Source organism: Heterocephalus glaber, unplaced genomic scaffold (assembly GCF_053883595.1).
Source record: "Heterocephalus glaber isolate CG9 unplaced genomic scaffold, H.glaber_assembly_v1.0 deba00000281, whole genome shotgun sequence".
NCBI lineage: Eukaryota > Metazoa > Chordata > Mammalia > Rodentia > Bathyergidae > Heterocephalus > Heterocephalus glaber.
The window spans coordinates 9,369,178-9,381,228 of record NW_028258139.1 but is presented as its reverse complement, the minus strand read 5'-3'; the positions used below and the strand labels follow the sequence as shown (position 1 = coordinate 9,381,228).

Here is a 12,051-nt window from a genome sequence, read left to right as displayed (position 1 = left end):
GAGCTAAAGCCCTGGTGGTTATTCCAGTTTTGCACAAACTAAATGCTATTACTGTTTTTTATATTAAGGCCAAATGTGTTCCCTTGTTATTTCCATTTGTTACATATGTAATACATATGTATTTAAAATATTTTTGTTTTTGTTTGTTTGTTTCTTTGTTTGGTACCAGGGATTGAACTTGGGTCCTTGGGCTTTCGAGGCAGGCGGCTGAACCACTGAGCTAAATCCCCAGCCCTGTTTGTTTTTAGAGACAGAGTCTCACTTTGTAGTTTAGGCTGGCCCTAAACTCACTACTAGCCCAGGCTCGTGATGATCCTCCTGCCTCAGCCTCCTGAATGCTGGGACTACAGACGAGTGCCACCACACCTGGCTTTTTTTTTCTTTTTGAGACAAGGTCTCACTTTGTAGTTCAGGTTGACCTTGGACTCACTGTGTAGCCAAGGCTGGCCTCAAACTCTTGGTAACCCTCCTGCCTCAGTCTCCGGAGTGCTGGGATTACAGGTGTGTCCCACCACACCTAGTTTGAAAGTATTTTTTTTGGTATGGGGATCAAATTTGGGACCTCGGCAGGCGGCCCCACTGAGCTAAATCCCTGGTCCAGTATTTTATTTATTTATTTTCACATTTCTTATTTTTATTTCAACATTTAAAATATTCACAGGTGGAGTATTATATTCATTGGCATCTCCATGGAAGATGTACCAAACAAAACATACAAGCATTCCACAATTACAGAATTACATATTTGTGATTATGTGCATGTTTACACTACAGTTTATGTGGGAAAACACCTTTTTTAAAAAAAACTTTTGAGTGTTTCATTGTACTAATTTCCATAAAAAATGAACCACAAAGAATTTCAGGAAATATACCTAAATATTAGTCAGCAAGTTTTTTTTAAATTTTGGACTTTTATAGTACTCTGTTAACATATCTGTCAGGAACATTTCGAAAATTAATATTCAATTCTTTCTTTTTTCCCCTCAGTAGACAAGCCAGGATGTACTTTCATTTTTTCTCCCAAGTCTTTGTTTCCATGCATATTACATAAATTAGATTGATCATCACAGCATCTTGACTAGCTAATAATGAGGTAGGAGTATTCTTCAGAAGTTTTTAGGCATATATAGAAGAAAACAAGAAAAATCAAATTATAAAGAGTCTTTTTCAGAAGTTCTTTAAATAAAATGCCAAGAATACTGGAAATTGGCCCAACACTGCTCATACTTTAAAGACAGGAAAATCCCATTAGAAAGCCCTATTAAGTTTATTACAGGCCAAAACCTGAGTACTGATATCAATTAAATTTTTTCCTGGGAGAAATCTAAGGAGTAAAATCTAAACAGAAATTAATAGGGCCAGGGATTTAGCTCTGTGGCACCACGCCTGCTGTGCAAGCACAAGGTCCTGAGTTCTATCCACGGTACCACAAAATAAAACCGACCATTGGGCTGGGGAATTTAGCTCAGTGGCACTGCACCTGCCTCGCAAGCACAAGGTGCTGAGTTCAATCCCCAGTACCACAAAAAAAAAAAGAAGAAAGAAATTAATGTACTCTATCCTTTCTTTTCAGTCCAAGTTGGTTTCCTTTCTTTTAACCCAGTTCTTGTCTTTTTTTGTGTGTGTACCAGGGATCAAACTTGGGACACCTTGCACTTAAGAGGCAGGCGGCAGAACCAGAGCTAAATCCCTACCCCCTTGTCTTTTTTAATAAGTACACAAAGATTAAAAATTTTGGTATATCATATAAAGTAACATAAAATGAATTTAGCAGTCAATTTACCAAACTGCTACAGAAAATACTCCTTATATGAAGAGTTCATTAGGCTAAACAGCTAGTAAGTGCCAAGGTAATAGATTGCCCCACCATCTCTGCATAGGCAAATTATTTCAAAATGCATACATCTCAAAAGTCATATAAACCTAGGAAATTTATCCATCCTCTTCATCTACACCAAAATCAAAATAACATGTTCTAACTACCCTTTCTGAGTGCCAAAAATAAGGAATACTTTACAAAAATATCCAATTAACAGGACACATATGTTCCCAAATAAACGGGGGGTTATCAATAATGATTTGTTGGGCCGGGGATTTAGCTCAGTGATTCCAGTGCCTGCCTTGCAAGCCCACGGTCCTGAGATCAATCCCCAGTACTGAAAAAAAAAATAATAATGATGATTTGTCTAAAACACATACAGTATTCTGAACAATAGCAATGATAATTTGATGACAAATAAGCTACCAGAAAAGAGATTTCCTATTTTACTAATTTGCACCTATTAAGGTTACTACAAAATGCACTAAAATTCATCTAAAGAAGCTAAAATACAACAAACTAGCTACCAGGAAAGGGAAAAAGAAAAAGGTCACTACCAGTATATGTGGCTTGATAAGTTCTTGACAGTTCTACTACAAACTGTTTTAAACATAGGAATCAAACTTGGTAACAGAATAGTGCAATTCTTTGATATGGCAGCCCTTAATGGCAGTAATCATTTGAGATTTGCTACCATAATTTGTCAATAATTTTTTACATGTCTTTAAACTTATTTTTATTCTTCTACCTCTAATTATATCCTGTCAGTGATCAAAATCTCAAAATAGCCTATGTATAACATTTTGAAGAAAATTCTTTCCTCTCCACATGCCACCCTCCTTCAGTTCAGTATCAGTTTACTTTACATTCTTTTCCTAAGGCACACCACACCCTATTTATTGCTGCAAAGCCCCTGTAATCTATGCCTCGATCCACCTGTTTCATCAGTATGGTAAAAATGAAAACCACTTAATGTGTTTTAAAACTAAGTAATATCAAATTTAGAAAACCACTGTCCAGTAGATTAGCTGCAAAAAACCAACTCTACTGAAGCAAAGGCCAAAAAACCTAAATTTATACTCTTACCCCTAAAAGCTAACCACGTTACCTACTATGACAGTAAAGCTCAGTAGTATCTCTGGCTACATATAACCCATATTCAATGTTATAAAATAAAATGTTAGGCTGGTACGCTTTCACAATGTTTATTAAATCCTAGTCTAGTTTAACAATATCTGATTTTATAGACATCATCTCATGGGAAAATGTTTACTAAGTGAAAGCTAATCAGACATCTAAGTCCTTATTTCCTGTAGACTAAGCAATAACTACACAGAACACTATGGATAATGATATACACTGGCTCAGAGTTTTCATTCAAGACATGTTATCAATGTTATCAAACTATACCTGCTAATAACATTTAATACATGGTTACTGATTATAGTTCTTGTATAATTTAACTGTAAGAACCTTATTGAGATAACATCTTGACAGTTTCACTGAACTTTCCAAATTAGCATAATATATTTAAGGAAAAGAATATAGAGTAAAATGAAAATTGAACATGAAGAGTTTGTTATACAGAGAAAATGAAGTAAGGAAAAACAGGAAAGTCAAACGTTGAGGTGGAAAAGTCAGATTTATACAGCTGGTTGGAAAGGAAGACATCAAGTATGGATTTCACAAATCAAAAGTTTAAAAACTCAATGCAGCACAAATCCTCTTTAAAGTAAAAGCTAAGTTAAAACTAATAGGTCTATAAAATTGTAACTCTGGGCCTTAAACAGCACCTAGTCTTCTGATCAAAAAAGGCCACAACAGTTAAACGATTGGAATTACTTGATTTTATTTTACACTAGGAGGCGGGCACAAAGCAATCCTCCTTAATAAAGTTGACAATTAGCTTCACTCAGAACATTTTTAATAACACAAATTAAAAAAAAGTATTCATCTTACAAATTGTTCTGCAATTGAAATATACAACAGCTTGGAAAACAACGTTTAGAAAAACAAAAGCCAATGTAAAAAGACAGTAAAACAACTAGAACAGTGCAGGTTTTTATGCCTCAGATTCTACAGTTTTCTTACTGCATCATCAGTGTCGGAAATCTGCTCCTTTAGCTGGCTCCACTGCTCCGTATTTAAAGAAATAACTTTTCTTCCTGGTTTCATTTCACCTTCTGGATCTATCCAATATTCTCTAATGTCAATTAGAACTTTCCCTTTAAAGTCTCAAACACTGACATACCTCATTTTCCCAATCTGAAACATGTTATCATCTCTGCTGCTGCTGCTCTGCTTAGAAGATGACAGAGCTCTTGCAGTTTCACCAGTCTTTTGCTTCTTAGCAGGTTTTTCTGGAGCAACTTGCTTTTTCCTCTTAACTTCTTGTCAACTTCACTGTCAGAATCGCTGCCCGAATCGCTGCCCGAAGAGCTTGAAGAAGAAACAAGTTCCTTTGATTTAGGCATTGTTCTGCTGCTGCAGTCCACAGCCTCCTTCTTGCTCTCCCACAACTCCCAGTATTTTAATAAGTAAAAAGAAAAAATTTATTATGTCAGTGAAATTATGAAATGTTTTCATAATTGCTTTTTGAATTTTATATATGAATTTGAATTTATGCCTTATAAAATGAGATTATATATATGCTGTTTTGCAACATTTAAAAAACTGATAGGACCGGGGATTTAGCTCAGCGGTTCTGCTGCCTGCTTTGCAAGCACAAGGTCCCAAGTTGGATCTCTGGTACCAAAACAAAACAAAATAAAAAACTGATATATTTGAGCTGGGTGTGGTGGCACTCGCCTGTAATTCCAGCACTGGAGAGGCTGAGGCAGGAGGATTACTGTGAGTTTGAGGCTAGTTTGAGCTACATAGTGAATTCAAGGCCAGCCTGAGCTACATAGTGAGACCCTGTCCAAAACAAAATATTTAAAAACATTATCTGTTAATTAATGTTTTAACGTTGGCATGCATTTTATTGTTTGGAAGTAGCATCATTTATTACTTACGGAAATATCATTATCCTAAATGAAAGATACTTAGGATATTCCTTAGTATTTTTTGGTAAAGGTAGTCATTATTTGCCTTTGGAATGTAAATTAGCTGTCTTTCAAAAGCTTGCAGATTTCTTAAAACTTTCCCCTGGTTAGTTACAGCCCCAGAGGTTAATAAAGCACTGTTTTTGTTGTTTGTGGTTTGAGGACTTGAACCCAGGGCCTCACACCTCCTAGGCAAGCACTGTAACACTGAGTTACATCTCCAGCCCTTTTTAAAAATTTTATTTTTGGCCAAGGTCTTACTATGTTGCCCAGGCTACACTCAAACCTATGGTCCTCCTGCCTTAGCCTCCTGTGTAGGTGGGAGTACAGGTGTGTGCTTGGCTAGAAAATAATTGTGTTTTAGAACTCACAGTAATGATAATGTTCAATATTTGCACTGTTCAGTATTGCAGTAATGTGATAACTGAATACTTGGATGTGACTTGTACTCAAAATAAAAAAGGTCTGGGAACATAGCTGTAGGGAACAGGGAACAGGAAAAGAGGACCTTACCAGAACCCCTGCAGTGGGTCCTGGTCTCCTGTGAGCCATGACAGCACAAGGTGAATTAAAGAATAAAGACAAAAAATGAGACTTAGAGAGGAGGCTGGGTTCTGGGTTCAGTGCTGCTCCGGATAGTAAAGACAAAGGCACCCTGAGCTTGCCACTATTTATTGGGTTCATAGGGAGTAACAGTTGACACAGAGGGTGGTAATAATCCTAAATTGACAAGGATCTTATAATCAGAGGAAATATCAGATGTCTCAGAGGGTAGCGGTAATCTTATGACCATGAGGATTTTATGCTGATGAAGATCTTAGGTTGATGAGAAGCTCATGTTCATTAGGATGGTAAGATTAGCAAAGATGTTCTTATAACAGTAGGTGGGATGAGTTAAGCTGATAATGAATTTGTCCCCAGGTGAAACCTTTTTCTTACTACTTGGTTCTCAAGGAACCAGGATTTCTTCAGCTGATGTAATCTTGCCCTTCAGTGTTACAGCATCACAGGAACATTGAGGTCTCAGTTGTGACTGGAGGCAAAAATGGAGTTATGTTTCAGCATGTCATAGGCAGCCTGTAGGCAAGAAGACTAGGCCTAATCATAATGTAATTGTGAAATGATTTGTACCCAAAATTATGTTTTGTTTTTTTGGTATCTGGGATCGAACTCAGGACCTTGCGCTTGCCAGGCAGGCGTGGTACCACTGAGCTAAATCCTTGGCTTTCCCCAGAATTATGTAGAATGGCTCCTGACACATAGCTCATCTACATACAGCTTATCGAAGAGGTCCTGGGTTCACTGAATTTAAAATTTTATTGAAATTTTAAAAACTACTTGCAGCTAGTTAATATATTAAATAGCACAGGTCTAGAGTTGTTTTTCTTGTAAGTTATAAATAATTTTTGTTAGAGTATATTGTTATAATTGTTGTTTTCTTCAATTGTTGTTAATCTTTTACTGTGTATAATATATATATTTAAACTTTCATGGGTATGGATGTATAGGAAAAAACAGTACATGTAGAGTTCAGAACTAACTGTGGTTTCAGGTACCCACTGAGAGTCTCGGAGTGTATCCCCCAAAGATAAGGGGGAAAACTGTATATCAGCCACAGCCAGGATCAGCTCCTGACTTTGCTTCTAGGAGCAGAGTCCCTTCAGCAGTAGAAATGCCTGGCTCTGTGTGAAAGTGCTAGCTGGTCTATGATCAGAAATGAGACACTGTTCAGAATGAAGACCACCCTCTGCCAGTCACCCACACCTGCAGGTTCCTTGTTAGTCCTTTTCCTTGTTGCTGAGACACAATAGCCAACACTTGCAACTTAAAAGAAGAAAGGTTTATTTTGGCTCACATTTTCAGTCCACAGTTGGCCAACTCCAAAGTAGGAAGGAATGGCGGAAGGGCCTGGGCAGAGAAGCTGCTCACATCATAGCAGCCAGGAAGGAGAGAGTGAAGGGAGGAGTCAGGGAGGCGGAAGTAGCCCTGGTGACCAGCCTCTTCTGACCAGGCCCCACCTCCCAACACCAAGCCATAGCTAGTGCCCCCATAACCTTCTACAAGTCCCACCCTTCTACAAGTCCCACATGTCTGACTACAGGAGGCTTTGGGGGGATATCCAGATATAAACTTTAATATTTTAACCCTGGCCCCCAAAAGACTCATGCACATCTCTTCATGCAAAATGAATTTAGTCCATCTCTACAAGATGCCAGAGTCCGAACAGTTCTAACTTTGCTGAAAAATCCAAGTCTAGAGTCTCCTCTGGGACTCAAGGCAACTCTAGCTGTGAGCCCTATTTTAGTCCAAATCAGCATGCTTCAAGTCAGGAAGTCATGGTGCAAGGGCTGGGCAGAGGAGCAGCAGTTTACATCAAGGCAGCCAGAAAGCAGAGCTAGGATTCAGTTTTTCATCTTCTCCTTTAAGCCAGCCCCCCTGACCTCACCTTTGAGACGAGGTCTCGCTGTGTTGCCCAGTCTGGGGAGTTCTCCCTCAGCCTTCTAAGCAGCTGGGATTACAGGTGCAGGCACTTCTACACCCAGCTCCAGTCTCTGTTTTGATGATAATTTGTTAATGATACTACTCACTCCATAGGCTTGAAACAAGTCATAGTTGAGCTCCTACTGCTTCTTCATGCCTTTTACCGACTGACATTTCTTACCAGCTGTCCCAATGTTGTGATGATTCTCCTATCACTCTCTTACAATTAAGTTACTGCCAGTGTTTCCCAATTTTTCTCCTTCATTTATGTCTTTTTCATGTCTAAAATGTAGTTGCAGTCAGATGGGAATTTTTTTTTTTTTTTGGCAGTACTGGGGATTAAACCCAGGGCCTCCCCCCACCACATACTTTTTATTGGTACATTGTAGGTATACAACACAGTTACATTTCTCATTGGGAATTGTACCTTTACATAATGCATCTTCGTTCTTATTAACCACACACGTTTTGCTCTAGCATATTTTATTTTTCTGCCTGGCACCTTGTTTGGGTATATCTCCCTTTCCTTGGAGCTCTGCTGTATTCTTTTTTTTTTTATTCTATCCCATTCCCTCCTCAAGCCCCTTCCCCTCCCCATGTACAAAAGCTTTGTTTCCATTTTTTTCCATTTTCACTTTTTTTCTTGTCCCTTCCTTCCTTTCTCCCTCCCTCCTCCCTTGTTCCCCTCCCATTTGAACACTTTCTTCCCATTTCCCAACATCCACTGTACATCTCAGTCCTTATTTCCACATTCAGTTTCTCACACCAGAGAAACAATGCAGCATTTAAACATGTGTGTCTGATTGATTTCACTTAGGAATATGGTCTCAAGGTCCATACAGTTAGCTATAAATGTCTGAAGCTCATCCCTCTTTATGGCAGAGTAGAACTCCATTGTGAAAAAAAAAACACCCCACATCTTCTTTATCCACTCATCAGTTGATGGGGATTTGGTCCATTTCCAAGATTTAGTTATTATAAACTGTGCTGCCATAAACATTGGTGTGCATATATTGCTATGTTATGATGTTTTTAATTCTTTCAGGAAGATAACAAGAAGTATAGCTGGGTCAAAAGGAACTTCTAGTTTTAGTTCTTTGAGAAATCTCCACACTGATTTCCACAGTGATTGCACCAGTCTACACTCCCACCAACAGTGGAGAAGGGTTTCTTTTTCCCCACAGCCCCGCCAGCATTTGTTATTGGTTGATTTTTTTTTTTTTTCTGGTACCGGGCTCGAACTCGGGTCCTTGTGCTTGTCCAGCAGGCGGCGAAACCACTGAGCTAAATCCCCAGCCATGGTTGATTTCTATTTATCTATCTATCTATCTATCTATCTATCTATCTATTTATTTATTTATTGGTACCAGGGATTGAACTCGGGTCCTTGTGCTTGTGCAGCAGGCAGCAAAACCACTGAGCTAAATCCCTGGCCCAAAGCTTTTTTGTTTGTTTGTTTCAGGGATTGAACTCGGGTCCTTGCGCTTGTGAGGCAGGCGGCAGGCAGCAGAACCACAGAGCTACATCCCCAGCCCATGGTTGATTTCTTGATAGCAACCCTTCTTTGTGGAGTGAGATGGAATCTCAGTTTTAATTTGCATCTCTTGAATGACAAGTGATGTTGAACATTTTTTCATATGTTTATTTGCCGTCTATAATTCTTCATCTGAGAAGTGTCAGATGCCCATTTTTGCATAAACCCAGGGCCTTTGCACTGAGTTACATCCCAGCCCTTTTTCTTTTTCACTTTGAGACAGGGTTTCTGTAAGTCATATTGGCAGAAGATGGTTTTTACTCTGAATGGTGTCCCTCTCTCTTTTTTTTTTGGTGTGTCTCATTTCTGATCATAGAGTGACTAGCACTTCCTCTCAGGGTGTCTTTAAGTCACCAGATTGGGCTCAAACTTATGATCCTTCTACCCCAGCTTCCCAGAGTGCTGGAATTATAGGTGTGCACTATCATGCCCAACTAGGCTGGACCTTGTCTGTTTGGTTGTATTTGTTTGTTTCTGGTGGTACTGGTACTTGAACCCAGGACCTGTGCAATGAGCTACATCCCCAGCCCTTTTTTATTTTATTTATTTATTTTTGGTACCGGGGATCAAATTTGAGTCCTTGCGAGACAGGCAGTGGAACTACTGAGCTAAATCCCCAGCCGCCTTTTTTTATTTTTGTAAAGTTTGAGACAAGGTCTTGCTAAATTGCCTTGGCTGGACTCAAACTTGGGATTTTCCTGCCTCAGCCTCCCAGAGAGCTGGGATTACAGATATCCACCACCACATCTGGCTAGATTAGACTTTTTCTTTTCAGTGCTAGGGCTCTAACCCAGTACCTTGCACATTAGGCAAGTGTTCTGCTACTGAGCTACGTGCTGAGCCCTAGATTTCTTAACATTGTCTGTCTCACCAAGATCTGATCCTGTTACTTTGTATGTTTCATGTCCATTACTGACTTGTTCTTAAATAAACCAGGCTTGTGCCTGTCTTTTTTTTTCCTCCACTCAAGCTTTGGTACTCTGCAATGGTAGTAATGACTAATACCCATGTCTAATTCTTTTCTGGGCCTGTAGGAAATTACATTTAACAGGAGCCATGCTGCTAACAGTGAAATATGAACAGAAGTCTTTTGTGTCCTTTCTAGGCTATGGCATTTATGAGCCAGGATGCCTTTTTCCTATTGTTTTTCCCTTGCTGTGTTGTGTGTGTGGATAGACAAGGAACACATGTTTTAATGACAGAACCATCATGAGGCTGGGTATCTGAGTGACTAAGTAGAGCAATCTCCCTGCCATCCACTCTTCCAGGTTAAACATGTAACATGAGGGAGAAATGCATCTTTTATGTAAGTAACTAAAATTTGTTTTGTTTTATTATTATTTTTAAAAATTATTTATTATTATTGCAGCATAGACAGGCCTGGCCTAATTAACATATTTCTCAAGGTGCTGCTGTAACAAAATACAGTACCGGGGACTGGATGAACCATTTTGCAGTAAAAAAACAAAACAAAACAATTCCGCAGTCTGGGAAGTCCAAGGTCAGGGTGCTGACAGGTTCAGTGTTTGGTGAGGGCCTGGTCTCTGCTTCTGAGTGGTTCCTTAAATGCTGCATTCTCCCAAGGGGACAAAGGCTGTGTGCTCATGTGGTGGAAAGAACAGAAAGATAAAGAGGGGCCTAGCTGGTTCTCTCCCAAGTGCCAATTCATTCGTAAGTGCAGTGCTCTGTTGGCCTAGTCACCTCCCAGAGACTGGACCTCCAGATTGTGTTGCATTGAGGTTTGAGTGTCAACATGAATGTTGGAGAGGACACACACATTCAGACTGTAGGACCAAGCCAGGCATGGTGGAGCGTGCCTGTAATCCCAGCACTCAGGAGGCTGAGGCAGGAGGACTGCTTTGAGTTCAAGGCACACCTGGGCTACATAGTGAGCTCAAGGGGAGCCTGAACTACAGAGTAAGAGCTTGTCTTTAAAAAGAAAAGAACAGACTGTAGGACCCATATACACAGAATATGGTCAACAACTGTCCATTTTGCGCAAGATTAAAGAAAACTGGGGAAACCCTGGGCAAACAGACAAGTGGGTCACCATAAAAAAGTACATACTTTCCAAATTGTACTTATTTATATTACTTCTCAGTTTATATAAATCCATAATCCACAAAACCAGGCCTTTTCAATTTCTGTGATTTACAGAATTTGTGAGGACTTTAGGGATTTTGTGTACCTGAATATATCATTTATTTCTCTGCTTGAGGATGGAATTTTTTTCTACCTGTTTATTGTGCATCTGAGAGTTTACCTCAGTGCTTTTGTTTTTAAAATCTGATTTTTACCCTTAATATTTTTCTTATAACAGTTATACATATTACTGTATAACTTGTGAAATAAGCCAGTATTATTTGAAGTACCTCAAATACATTATATGAAGTACCTAAAAATAGATTCGTAGAGATAGAAATTAGAGGGTTTTTGTTTGTTTGTTTTGTTTTCGTTTTTCTTTTTTTGGTTTTGAGAGAGGGGCTCACTATGTAATATAGGCTGGACTTGAACTCACTTTGTAACCCAGGCTGGCGTCAAACTTGCAGCAATCCTCTTGCCTTAGCCTTCCAAGTGCAAGAGCTGTAGGCATGCGGCATGTACTACCATGCTTGGATCTAGGCTAACTTCTTTTGTTTTTTTGGTACTGGGATCGAACTCAGGACCTTGCACTTGCAAGGCAGGTGGAAATCCCTCTCTTTCTCTCCTCCTCCCTCTCTCTCCCTCCCTCCCTCTTCCTCCCCTTCACCCTCTCCCCTCCCTCCCTCCCTCCTCTCCTCCCCTCCCTCCCTCCCCTCCTCCCCTCCTCTCCTTTCCCTCTCCCCTTCCCTCTCTCTCACTCTCCCTCTGTTTTGGTTCTTTTACTCAACGTCTCCTGTAGTCCACTGGCCTTGACCTTGCTATGTAGCCCAGGCTGGGCTCTAACTTGAGAATAAATGTGAGAAGTAGGTGAGTGAGGTGATGCTATTCATAACTTATATTTTCTGCTATATTACATTTCTTTCATTATATCCTAAATTAGTCATATACTGGGTGGAGACTCTTCCATAAATGGTTAACTCTTATAAAAATTTTCAGGACTAGTTAAGTCTTTCATGGTGTGCTAGTTTGTGTTGAATATGGCCAGACCTGGTTCAGATTATATATTCTGACTAGTAGAAGTCTTTCTGACT

The 12,051-nt window shown here is 39.5% G+C and overlaps 1 protein-coding gene and 1 pseudogene across 7 annotated transcripts in view; one reads left to right on the top strand and one right to left on the bottom strand.

The window, feature by feature from the left end:
* Bcl2l13 (BCL2 like 13) overlaps nucleotides 1-12,051 on the top strand; it is a 94,771-nt gene that overhangs the window by 26,166 nt on the left and 56,554 nt on the right. The window lies entirely within an intron of this gene.
* On the bottom strand, nucleotides 2,987-4,820 carry LOC110347041 (activated RNA polymerase II transcriptional coactivator p15 pseudogene; annotated as a pseudogene).